Source organism: Rhinopithecus roxellana, chromosome 4, assembly GCF_007565055.1.
Source record: "Rhinopithecus roxellana isolate Shanxi Qingling chromosome 4, ASM756505v1, whole genome shotgun sequence".
Classification (NCBI taxonomy): domain Eukaryota; kingdom Metazoa; phylum Chordata; class Mammalia; order Primates; family Cercopithecidae; genus Rhinopithecus; species Rhinopithecus roxellana.
In genome coordinates this window covers 53,282,302-53,294,632 of record NC_044552.1, presented here as the reverse complement: position 1 = coordinate 53,294,632, position 12,331 = coordinate 53,282,302, and positions in this window count along the sequence as shown.

Here is a 12,331-nt window from a genome sequence, read left to right as displayed (position 1 = left end):
CTGCAAAATGAAATTTAAGGGAAAAGAGTAAGGATTCTTAGAGCCCTATATTCTAATAGTATTGCCCTGCATTTAAAATCGATTTGATTTCCCTGGGTTCTTTGGTGATTGCTGTTTAAGCGAGGAAAGCAGCAGCTTTGCGAGTGGACAAGGGGAGGAGGGCGGCACAAGCGCCCACATTTCTGTAACAATCGCTTTCTTACAAGATGCTTTATGAATGAGGCATTTTTCCCTCCCAGACGTGCACTTGTTTCGGCATATAATGGCAAAATAATGCAAAGTGAAGGGAGATATATTTCAGCTTTGATTTTTACCGTCTGGATATACTGGGACTATTCCCAGTGGATAAAGTTTCATGCATTTAATATTTCTCACTTCTGGCAGCCCAGCTCCTTTCTTGGGCTCCATCTTAGCATTATCATGAAATAAGATCTGGAATCCATTGTCTGCACCTCCCCAAAAGCAGTAAGAAATTATCCAGGCATAGGGGTGAATGAGAGATGTCTCTAAATACAGTGTAGATACACTCACCTATTTAACAAAGTAGACAGGATCTTTGCAATACTCCTTGAAGATAACGATATAGATGTTGTTCTGCAGGATTTATAGTTAGGACCCACTCAATTCTCCAGGACTCTCAGTTTTGCTCCCCTCCCAGTTTGCCTTGGTGGGGGTGGGGATTGGGTGGGTGGGGATTGGGTTGGGATTTTAGGAACCTGCTGAGAGCTTTGCCCATTTTTATTAAAAGAGGAAGGGGAAGTTAGGAAACTGGTCTCAGGTCACCAAAAGGGCCCAAGCAACTGTTTGGGCCACACTGCAGCCCCTCTGCAACCCCTAGCTTCTCTTGGCATCTCTGATCTTCAGGGCCCAGCCCTAGAACTGTTGAGAGGAATACAATGGCCAAGAATCAGACGTTATGGAGAGTGTAGTCACTCTCTTTTCCCAGTCCAGAGGCCTGCGCCTTCGTCCTAGAGCCTGGCCGATCGCATTAGATGTGTTCTGATTGCACAAGGCCAGGAGAGACCACACTGAAAACGATCGTCTCCTTTCCTTGCAGGGCAACGCGCCCCACGCGTGTGACGTGCGAGAGACGCGATGGACGCGCCTTGCTCTTACTGTGCAGGTCCTGAGAGCCTGTGGGCCACAGGCGCCCAGTCGTGTTGAGGACATAGAATCAGCCGCTGGAGGGGCTGCCGACTGCGCGGGCCCTTCCCGCTCTCGGTCTCACCCTAAGGGCTAAGGCGACCGAGAAAGCCCCATTCACCAGTAGGTAATGGGGCGGCGCCCGGTGGGCTGCAGGTGGGGAGGGCTCCCAGCGCTGCCAGCGGCCTCCCCGGGCGCCTGCTCCTGGAGGGAGAGTGGCCTAGAAATATCCAAGGAATCCGAAGCTTCCCCTCCTCCACCTCAGCCAGTACGGAAACACCCCACCGTCACAATCCTAAAGCGGGGAGATGGGATGGGAATTGTTTTACTTGGCAAGGCAGGCTACCTTCATTGCCAGACGCCCTCATTTGTGTGTTCCTCATTGCTCCAGCGAGATAGAACCTTTTGCGCCCCCGACCCCGTTTTGTGGAGTGAGCCCACTACCCCTTCTCCCTCCCTCACTTCTCCTTTCATGTAGGACCTCCGTTCCCTCGCTTTCCTTAGCCAGGCCCACTACATTTATCTGATAATTGAGTTATTAAAAGATTTGGTTTCCTTGGGCCTATAAATCAATAAACAGTAGGATTAACGCAAGAGTTTGCCTTTTAAGTCAAGGGAAACGTTTAAGGCAAGCCCCTTTGAGCTTTGTTTTCAAACCAAACAGGTGAGTTGCAGCTCTCCCTCTGACCCCTTCACTCTTCAGACATTTGGTCCCTGCCGAGTGACCACTCCTAAACGCTCGGTCCCAAAACAAAATAGCGAAAGACAGGAGGAGTCAGGATGTGGCAGTGCTGCCTTCACACTTTCCACTTCGCAAGTTCTTTTTAAGGTTCCAAATATCTCCAGACCATTCTCTGCCCAACCCTGCCGCCTCCTGCACGTATTGTGGGTCTCTGGGGAGCAAGAAATGTCCTGTTTGGGTGAGGATTCCGTCATCTAAAAAGATGTTTAACTTCTCCCCCAGAGTGAGAAGGTAACTTTCTCCCTCCTTTCTCCACCACCTTCACTCCTACACCCCCAATTACCTTGCATTTTCTTTCCTTCTTTCTGGCCTCCACACCCATAGCTTCCTCCACCCCCACTTAAAGAACCGAAGAGGCTTTCAAAGACCTGGCTGCTTTATTTTCTTTGGCCAAGGAAGCCACTTTCTCTCAAGCAATTATTTCATATCCTATGAAAACTTTGGTCGAATGGAAAACTCGAAACCCCGACCTTATCTACACACTGTTCCTCTGCTACAATGCGTTGCTAGTTAAGAGTGTTTATAAAGAATTTGTCATCACATCTGATATCCTGTACTTGTAATACATTATGTGGAAAGGAAATAACCTTAAACCATCTGATGTTGCCTCAAGAGCCCAAACAGCGTTTCCCCACCTTTGACGATGTATGTGAAATTACTGGCTTAAAAAAAAAAAGTATCGAATTTTTTTTTTCACGGAATGAACACTATCCTTCTTTAAATGCCAAAATCGACTCCTCTTTTGAGTTGGTCTCTAATTCTCTAACATTGTTTTTGCCACACAATCAAGAAATATCAATCTATTGACTCTTCACAAGAAGAGCTCTAGAGGGTATTCATGTTAAGTTTGTATATATTTATTTATGCTTAATTTAATGGGAATGTGTAAATATGGCGAGCAAGTAGTTTGGGATTATTTATCTGTGAATCTATACCTCTGTGAATGGGTGGTTAAAAAACCGCTTGACCCTAGATAGAGTCCTATCTGAATTTTTCTGTTCTTTATAAACAAGCTGTTATGGTAATGGGTAGAAATTGGTTTATTGTCCAGTGTTAATCTGATTTACATAAATAAAAAGATTGTTGTGTTTTTGTTGTGTTTTCATCTTCAGTTTCTTAAATGTGGACAATGTTTTTAATTCTACAGACAGAGGAAAAGTATAACAAGAAGCTTTTTTCTTTTTGTCTCCCCTCATTGAAGCACCCACAGTGTTTTCATTACAACAGAAATACAATAAATTTTGCTTCTCAGAAAAATGAACACTCTTTTTTCACTAGGAACTGTTTTTTATTTTTTAAATTCCAAATTTACATTCTTCTCTCCTATTTCTAACCAGATTTGCAATAAAAGCTAATGTTAACTGAATCTTTTGGTTTATTTTGCCCTTTACAAATCGAGGAGTCAAATTTACTTCCCAGGTAACTAGAGGACTCTGGGTCGCTGTCAAAGATGATGCTTCCTTCCCACACTGTTCATGGGTTGGCATTCTGGCATGGTGTTCTAAGGAGATGGTGCACGGTGCAGGAGAAGTCTTCACGGCTGGGTGTGGGCTCCTGCACCCCTCAACTTGGGATATGAAGGAGTTAACTCCCATTTCAGGACTGAACCCGACCCGACCCTGACCTCATTAGCAGTGCAAGACCCTCCATAAACAAAGGAGGAAAAAGCTCCCTTAACCGAGAAAAGTAAAAAAAGTGTACATGTCTTAGGAAGTTGGGGGGCTCCTACCTTAGGCTCAGAGGCTGCCTAGAGAGGCCAGAGCTTTTCACACCTGGGTTAATAGGCTTCAGCCGGGCCCTAATGGGCTGCAGTGATCAAACATCATCTCAATCTGTATTTTATTCCAAGGCTTAGGTGTCTTCCTTGAGGCCAGGAAAGCAAAATCATCCACGATGTTATACAGTTTGGGTGAGTCACTGTTCCTTTTTGCGCCTCAAGGTCTTTATCTGTAAAAACAAATATGGACCTCCTAACGTCCTTTACTTCATCAATATTGCCTATAGTTTAATTATAAAAAGCAGAAACAGCGACCTGTATATGAGTTCAAGGAGAATTGGAAACGTTAAATCGTGATGATCCCAGATTTATATATGAATTCTTAGCATATAGTTTGTTTTCAGTTAATATTCCTCCCATACAAATTTCCTGTTTTTAAACGTGAATCTTTTTCAATTGGATTTCCCTATAGAGAAAGGCAGAAGGAACAATGGAATCTGCTTTATGTGACATTTCCCCCTTTGTGTCCTATTAATTAAAAGCGGGGAGATCATGGCTAGAACTATAAATAATGGAATCAAAGAAAAGGAAAAAAAAGGGGGGGGGAAATAAAAGGAAACAAGGAAGCAGAGAAAACCAATGGATGTGTGCTTATGAGGACATACATTTATCTAGAAAAAAATAGATATGTCTTAGTCTCTGGCTGGATTGTTACATTGAGTGTCCTTTTCATTTGCTTTACAGAGGATGGGGGTTGATTACCACTGGGATTATATAAAGCAGGTGGTGTGTAATTTCCATATCCTATGGCAATTTTTCCTGCCCAAGGTTAGCTCGAGCCCTTGATAAACCGACTGCAATCTATTATCCCACAGGTAAGCTCCAGGCTACTCCTACCCACCACCACCACCTGGCAAAGAGAGGGTCTGAAACAGTCACCTTTAGCAAGTAAAACCCAAGATTTTGAGGAGCCTGAAAATAACTGTAGTAAAGACCAGGCAAGATGAACCAAATAGGGAAAGAAAAGGGGTTAGAAGCTGGACAGCCCTGGGCTGCGCGTCACAGCCCCCCCCCCCCCCTTTGTTATGGTGTTAGGAGGCTGTAGAGGGAGTAAGGAAAGAGCAGTAGCTAGAACCTCTAGGTCGTTGACCGGCCCAGCTCGAGGACCCCGGGTGACTCTGGAAGAGGGCTGTTGCCGTCCCTGACTGCCAAGAGTCCGCAAGATCCGGTAGGCGGCTTACGGTGACCCAGAACGGGTGCGTACCCGCCGGCCCGTGTAAGCGGGTTAAGGGCTTGATTAAAAATAGTGCTGAAAGGAAGACCCGATTTTTTTTTATGAAGACACATTCGTTTTCTTCATTTGCAAATAACAGTTCCGTAGGGTCCCTCCCCAGGGACCCTGGGCGCCGAAGTTAGGGGCCAACTGAGAGTTGTTGGCCCGCTGGGAAGTGTCCCTTTCCTGTGGGTGCTCACGGCTTCCCGAGGCAAGCTGCTTTCCACTTTTGGACTTCGAGGGCCGGTTGTCTGTCATGTTGAAGCCTCAGAAATTAAACGTGCAGCTCGCAAGTCCATTAATTTTAGCTTCCCATTAATCTATTTATAAGTGAGCCAGCGCTTGCTCTATAAATACAGTCCTATAAAATTGAACTCCTTTCCATAAATCTTCCAAGTTGTTTATTTACATGTATTCCCTGGCTCTCTAACGATCCTCGTGTAAACTTGGGGAAGACTCGGGCAGACCCTACCCACGACGGGGGAGTGCGCTCTCCTCCCGTTCCTCCCCGCCGGGAATCGCGGCCTCCTAGGGGAGGGAGCAACTGCGCGCGGTCGAAGGGAGTGGATAGAACAGAGAGGGCGAAAACTCATTTTTCCTTCTTGACTTTGTTTCCTTGTTTCTATCCTAAACTCGCAGTCTCCATATTTCCCATCACACGCTCCACGGTGATTTATATAGTCATAAACAGCATTCTTGTGACTGTAGCTTCTCTCATAGCTTGAGGTGAGCTCTTTTTCACTTTCCTGGCAGCCACTACTTTAAATCAGGCCTCATAAATAACCCCATGGGCTTCCTCACGATGCGGTCAAACATCTCCCCGGGTCTACTTTTCAGGCTTGGGTCTCGCCATGCCCCTCCCCTGGGTCACATGTTGGCGCACTCCCACTGCCTTTCCTTCAGGTTTCCAGAGCTCAATCGCCGACACCAGTTGGGAGACTGGGTAATAACACACGCTCTGGGCACAGGGACCGCGCGCCAACGAATCGCGCGTGCGCCGCGCCAGCCTGCGTCGAGCCGACGCACACGGCGCCCGGGGCCCGCGACTAGGCACGCTCTCCGGGTTGCTAAGCAGGGTGTCAACAAGCGCGCACGCGCGGATGCCCACCCAGGCGCACGCGCCGTGGCGCCTTCGGCCGTAACCCCGGCCGCCGGAACTGGCCAGGGCTCGCAGCTTGTCTGCTAGAGTTTGTGGCGCGCCCTCGGGATCAGGGCACTGGGGTATGAAGGGGCTGCAGCGTGGGAAGCCTTTATTTATTTATTTATTTTTGTAAGCTGCGTGTGCCCAGATTGAGGAAGCAGTTTTGTCACACAAGTTCAACACGTTATACGCTGGTCACAAGCTAACAAGGTCAGGTAGTGATTTTTCGCCCACTTGCTCGTAAACCTATTAGTTCCTGCTCACCCTGCTCTTCGCTTTTCCTCCTCTCTCCGAAGGGCTGCAGCCTTCTGGAGCTAACTCAGGCGAGAGGCGTCCAGGGCCCAAATAGGGGTCACACCTGCTGTTGAGAGAGTCCTCTGCATAAAAATGCTCTTAAAATTTTTTTTAAATCAGCATAATGGCCAATGGACTTAACAAAGCGTGACTTGCCCAGGCTGCACGGAGGGCAACTCTGGCAGTCATCTGTAACTCGACCAGTTAACGTCCCGAACGTGCCTGTTCGCAGAGATATTAGCAAACGTTTCAAGGATGTGGCTGTCAGATGTCATTAGCCAACGCTTGCTTACCCAACCATTTGCCTAACTGGGAGGAGGGCATGACCACGGCGTATAGGCGTAGAATTTGGGGTGGGCAGGAGTGTCACAGTTTGTTCCCTGTAATAGCCACATGTCCCGAGCTGTGCAGACATTTATCAAATGACTGGAGAAAAGCTGGCACATGACTACTAGGCTACAGAGACGTGGAAAGGGAGCTTCTCTGAGACTGGGACTGAACATGCAAGTCATGCAAGTCTTCTCTAGTGTGGAAACTCCCCAAACCAGACAGGTCTACTGCCTAGAATAGGGTGGAGGATCGAGTCCAGTCACTGAGCCCTAGCACTTGCCATGTGAACCATAAGGCCCTGAACACTGGAAATTCAGCGTCAGGACTCTCAATCAGATGCCCTGCAGCTCGGAAGCACCTGATTGCGCGAAAGGCTGGTGGTGGTTACTTGGGCAAAGAGAGTGCGACTCGAAACTCGAGTTTCTCGGATTTAGGAAATCCGATCTTTAGACAGTTTCTACACAGCGTTAGATTTTACTTATAAACAGTCAGCTGCTTGTTCTAAGTTTGAAAAGGGTCAGGTAGGTGTTGTACAAAATGACTGAGAAAGTGCTAGGCAATGCAACGAAAACAAGTATAAAACCAAATCAAGCCTCAGTGCTCGTTTAGCTAGTCCTCGCCAAACAAATAAAAAACATACAAAAAATGCCAGGACTAACTTTTGAGATTAAAGCATCATTCTTGGGAAGAATTTTCTGCAAATGTTATCCTCTCCGATACATGATTTGCCAAGTGACTAGGTGAAAGGTCCTTTTGGGGGACTGTAGTTAGGGCTACTTACCACACTCATACACATAATATCGCAATATGGGAACTCCCCAATATCATGACTAAATAAAACTCAACCACAACAAAGTAGTGTTTGCCAATGTGAATTTTCTTTGCCATAAGAGACCCATGTGTTAAGCAGAAGGAATTTTTGTTTTTGCTGTTTTTCTCATTGCTTAGGTTTAAAGACTCTTGCTTTTCTTGCTTTCAATATAGAATTCTTTTGGCCAGGGATTCCTAAAGATGGGGGACTATCAAGACTGAGGCAAAAGCAAAGCTTTTAAAAAATAAGTTGTTTCACATGCTTTTCCTTTTGCTATGTTTGGAGGCAGAAGAGGGGGCCACAGGCATGAGCCCTCCCAGTGAAATGAGCCCCCAAATGATGTGTTCACTTTTATGTTCAATCGAAATATTCTTTTCTTCTTCAAAGATGAAGACCATTCAAGACAATGGGGCCAAATAATCTAAAGAAGGATCAAGCTGATCTCGGTCCCTGCGACCTTTTACCCTTCCTTTAATTCTCAGGAGTGAACATCTGTGTTTGGAGCCAATGTCTGAAAGTAATAAAGACAATTAGAGCATTTTATTTTTTCTTGGGGAGGGGGAGTTGGGTGTCAGTGTGCAGAGGTTAAATCTTTGTCTATGACACTGCTTTTCAGTATGAAACTAGTGGAATAACATCCACGAAGCCTTGCTGCTTCTCAGGCCCTGAGGAATGGAGTGTACTAATTATGTACTCTCAAGCTATAGGTAATTCATATGCTTCTTCCCCATCTTTATTAGTCTGTGGGCATTTAAAAAACGATCCTATCATATGTCACCTATACACCAGGAACAGAAGACAGTTTTCCTCTCTTCAACCTTGTTTGGGGTTTACTTTCAGGTGTGATGACTATTAAATTAGGTTCCAGAATACTTCTCACTCTCTCATCAATTTTGTGAAGGCACTTCCCTCTTTCATTGACCTAAAAACAAACTAAAGTCAAACCACACCCCAACCTTGACAAAACACTAATACTCACTACATGTTTGTCAATTTTTTGAAAAGTGTTTCAACCTTTAGTGTGTAAAACTGCAAAGTCCACTAATCTCAAGCCCATTCGAAAGGGTCAAAGATCTGAAAGAATAAGATATTGCAGATATAACCAATTAGAGAAATTGATCTCCAAAACAAATGTCGACAGTGAAATAACACATTTTCTCAATACATGTTGTCCTTATGGCACTCTGTTGTGGGTTTTTGATGATCCAAAGCTTGTCTCTTGGAAAGGATATACCTGCGATCTTGAACGAGCAAACCTATTACATATGCATGCAGAAAACTCCATAACAACTTAAAACTTTTGGGTGAAGTTAAGGTTGAAAAGTGACCAAATATCTCTCCATATCTCTATCCCTCTGTATGTATCTCCTGGAATCACAATTGCAGTGAAACTTTTTTCCTAATGGAGGTCATTTGGAAAAGCCAGCCTATTTTTAATGTTTTAAAATTTGTAGAAGGGGGTGTGTCTAGTAACCAGAGTGTGAAACCTTAAAATGAGGGTAGAGTTTTCCTGTCAACTGGATACTGGATAGCTTCCCTGCATGTCATCACTCTAATGTCGACACAGAAACATTAGTTTGCAGTTGAATCATTCTACATTTAATCACATATGTGCACACATAGAAGACTGTTATCACTCATCATTTCTCCTTGATGTTAAACATGTGTTGGGAATTTTGGAACTCTGACTTCTCCAGGTCATTTATATTTGTGACTTTGTTCTTACACATGCAGTTTAGAAACCTACAAGGTGATAACTAGGTTATTCTTCTTCTGTTCCGTTTTTTTTTTTTCTGTTAATAACTCTGTCCTTCCTTTCCTCTCCCTCACTGACTCCCCCCACCCCAGCATTCTGTCAAGCAGTAGGCTGTAAAATAGTTATCCAGACCAGCAGCCAGGCAAGTGCTGTTTGAGAGTAATTTCTGCCCCAAGCGTTTAGCCCAGGGCAAAGCAAGCGTGCTCTCTAACTGATCAACCTGGATATTTCATTATTCATTAATTTACTGTTTAACCAAATCCCACTCATTATCAGAGGCAATGCTTGGCAGAGCCCAGCGAACAGTAGCAGTTGGTGTCAGGCGTGGAGAATTGGCCCATTTGATCCTGGGCTGTTTTATTATTCAACACCACTGACTGAGAAAAAGGTCCATGAATAATAAAGAGCCAAAGCGTGTTTGAACTGAGAAGCATGACACAGCCTTACAAAACAGCAGTTAGAAAATTAAAGGCAAGGTGGCCCAGACTTTGAATTTTTTATCTTGGCTGTGGGCACAGACATTTATATCCCTACATTGTTTTCAATGATTTTTTTTTCAAGTCTTTAAGACAGAGACATTTGTTTCAGTTGCACCCTTTCAAAACAGGCCATTGAAGAACTCAGGAGCAAACTTACACAGCAAGAAACAAACATGCCTCCAGATGGGAACTTGAAAATGTAATTTCTAACCTTATAATCAGTTAGGTCCTTTGTGGCCCTTCTCAGCTATAGGGAAGATTTGGGTGATTTTAATTCTCCTTTGGGCCTGCCATCATCCATACCCTGGGTTGTTTTAATAATATAATTCATCATGCCAATCAAACACATGTTATATTCCTTTTCTATCCAGCTGATTCCTTGACAAGTCTTTGGGTCCATAAGCACCTGGCCACACAGGGCATACAGCAAGGAGTTTATGGGCCTTATAGGTAATATTTAAGGTTTCATTAATATGAAAGAAGGGCTTATGAAATATATATGGATGGAGGCAGTAGAAGCACCTTTTCTGAATGTACACAGGCAACAGTGGTCATGAGTTCTCAGGCTCTGGTTAGGTCTGTAAGTGTACAGTTGAATTGAATACACTTGTTGGATCTATTAGTGGCAGGCCTGAAAGTATGGTGTCTGTAGGACTGATCTATCCTGTCATTTGTTCTACTCATGCATCTTTTTAATCCATTGCTTTATAGTCCTTGAATAAGTATGATGGAACTTAAAACTGTAATGATAGCAGTACCTTTTTAATATTTCCTTCTACTACCTAGTAACATTTATCCACACACAGCTTTACTTAGGCAGAAAAAATAGACTGCAGGAGCTATGGCTCTTTTATTTAGATAAACAATAGCTGTGTAGGAAAAAGTTTCTGACTACCAACAAAGTCCGCATGGGCTACCTATACCCATCAAAAGTAATATATAGCTGGGCATGGTGACACACACCTGTAATCCTAGCTACTCTGGAGGCTGAGACAGGAGAGTTGCTTGAGCCCAAGAGTGCAAGACCAGCCTGGGCAACATGGTAATTACTCCTGTCTCAAAGAAAAAAAAAAAAAAAAAGGTAATATATATATATATAACCTTCATAACTCGGCCAGGTAGAATGGCCTGGGCGCTAAATACTTAGAATGACATGTAAAAGCTCCTGTTCAAAGGTGGTAGTGGTGAAACCAAATTTCAAGTGATTTTTAATACTGGCATCTGTAAACCAATGCTGAAAGCACTAGAGGGATGTTAACATTTTTTACCTCAGGACATTCGCTTGCTTAAATGGTTTGGCTGTGTCCCCACCCAAAGCTCATCTTGAATTGTAATAATCCACACTTGTCAAGGGCAGGGCCGGGTAGAGATAATTGAATCATGGGGGCAGTTTTCCCCATACTGTTCTGGTGGTAGTGAATAAGTCTCACAAGATCTGATGGTTTTATAAATGGGAATCCCCCTGCACAAGCTCTCCTGCCTGTGCCATGTAAGACATGCCTTTGCTTCTCCTTTGCTGATTGCCATGATTGTAAGGTCTCCCCAGCCATGCTGAACTGAATTCATTATACCTCTTTCCTTTATAAATTACCCAGTCTTGGGTATGTCTTTATTAGCAGTTTCAGAACAGACTAATACACTTGCCTTGGATGCATTTGGAAACTGTTGTTAATATGTTGAATTTAAAATAGGATGCAATATTAGCTTGGAAAGGGTTCTTTTAACATCATAAGATGTTAAAGAATGACTTGTCCAACATCATGCATGTAACTCTTGACAGAACTGCAAATACAACTTTGGTTTCAAAGTGCTCTTTCCTCTACAATAGATGTTAGAGCTTAGGTTTCTATTTTAGATATTAGTGTCAATTATTTTCTACATAACTTTCTATAGTTTTGAAGGAAGAGAGCTTAAAAAAATTCTGATCCCATTGGACTGGAGTATAGTATTTTTAAACTCATAACTTTTTACTTTTATTTTTTATTTTTAAAATTTCAACTTTTATTTTAGATTACGAGTTACGTACACAGGTTTGTTACGTGGGTATATTGCAAGATGCTGAGGTTTCGGGTATGACTGAACCCATCATCCAGGTAGTAAGCATAGTTCCTAGTAGGTGGTTTTTCAACCTTGACTTCCTCAATCCATTTTATTTATTTATTTGTTTATTTATTTATTTATTTATTTAAGACAGAGTGTTGCTCTGTCACCCAGGCTGGAAGTGCAGTGATGTGATCTCGGCTCGCTGCAACCTCTGCCTCCTGGGTTCAAACGATTCTACTGCTTGAGCCTCCCGAGTAGCAGAGATTATAGGTGCCCTCCTCCACACCTGGCTAATTTTTGTATTTTTAGTAGAGGCAGGCATTCACATGTTGGCTAGGCTAGTCTCCTGACCTCAAGTGATCCACCTTATACTCATCAAAAGTAACATATAGCTGGGAGCCACTGTGCCTGGCCTTCCCTCCCTCCCCCGTCTTGTTGTCTCCAGTGTTTATTGTTCTCATCTTTATGTAAATGTATATCCAATACTTAGCTCTCACTTGTGAGGATGTGAAGTATATTTGGTTTTCTGTTTCTGTATTAATTAAGTTAGAATAATGGCCTGCAGGTGCATTCATGTTGTTGCAAAGGACATGATTTTGTTC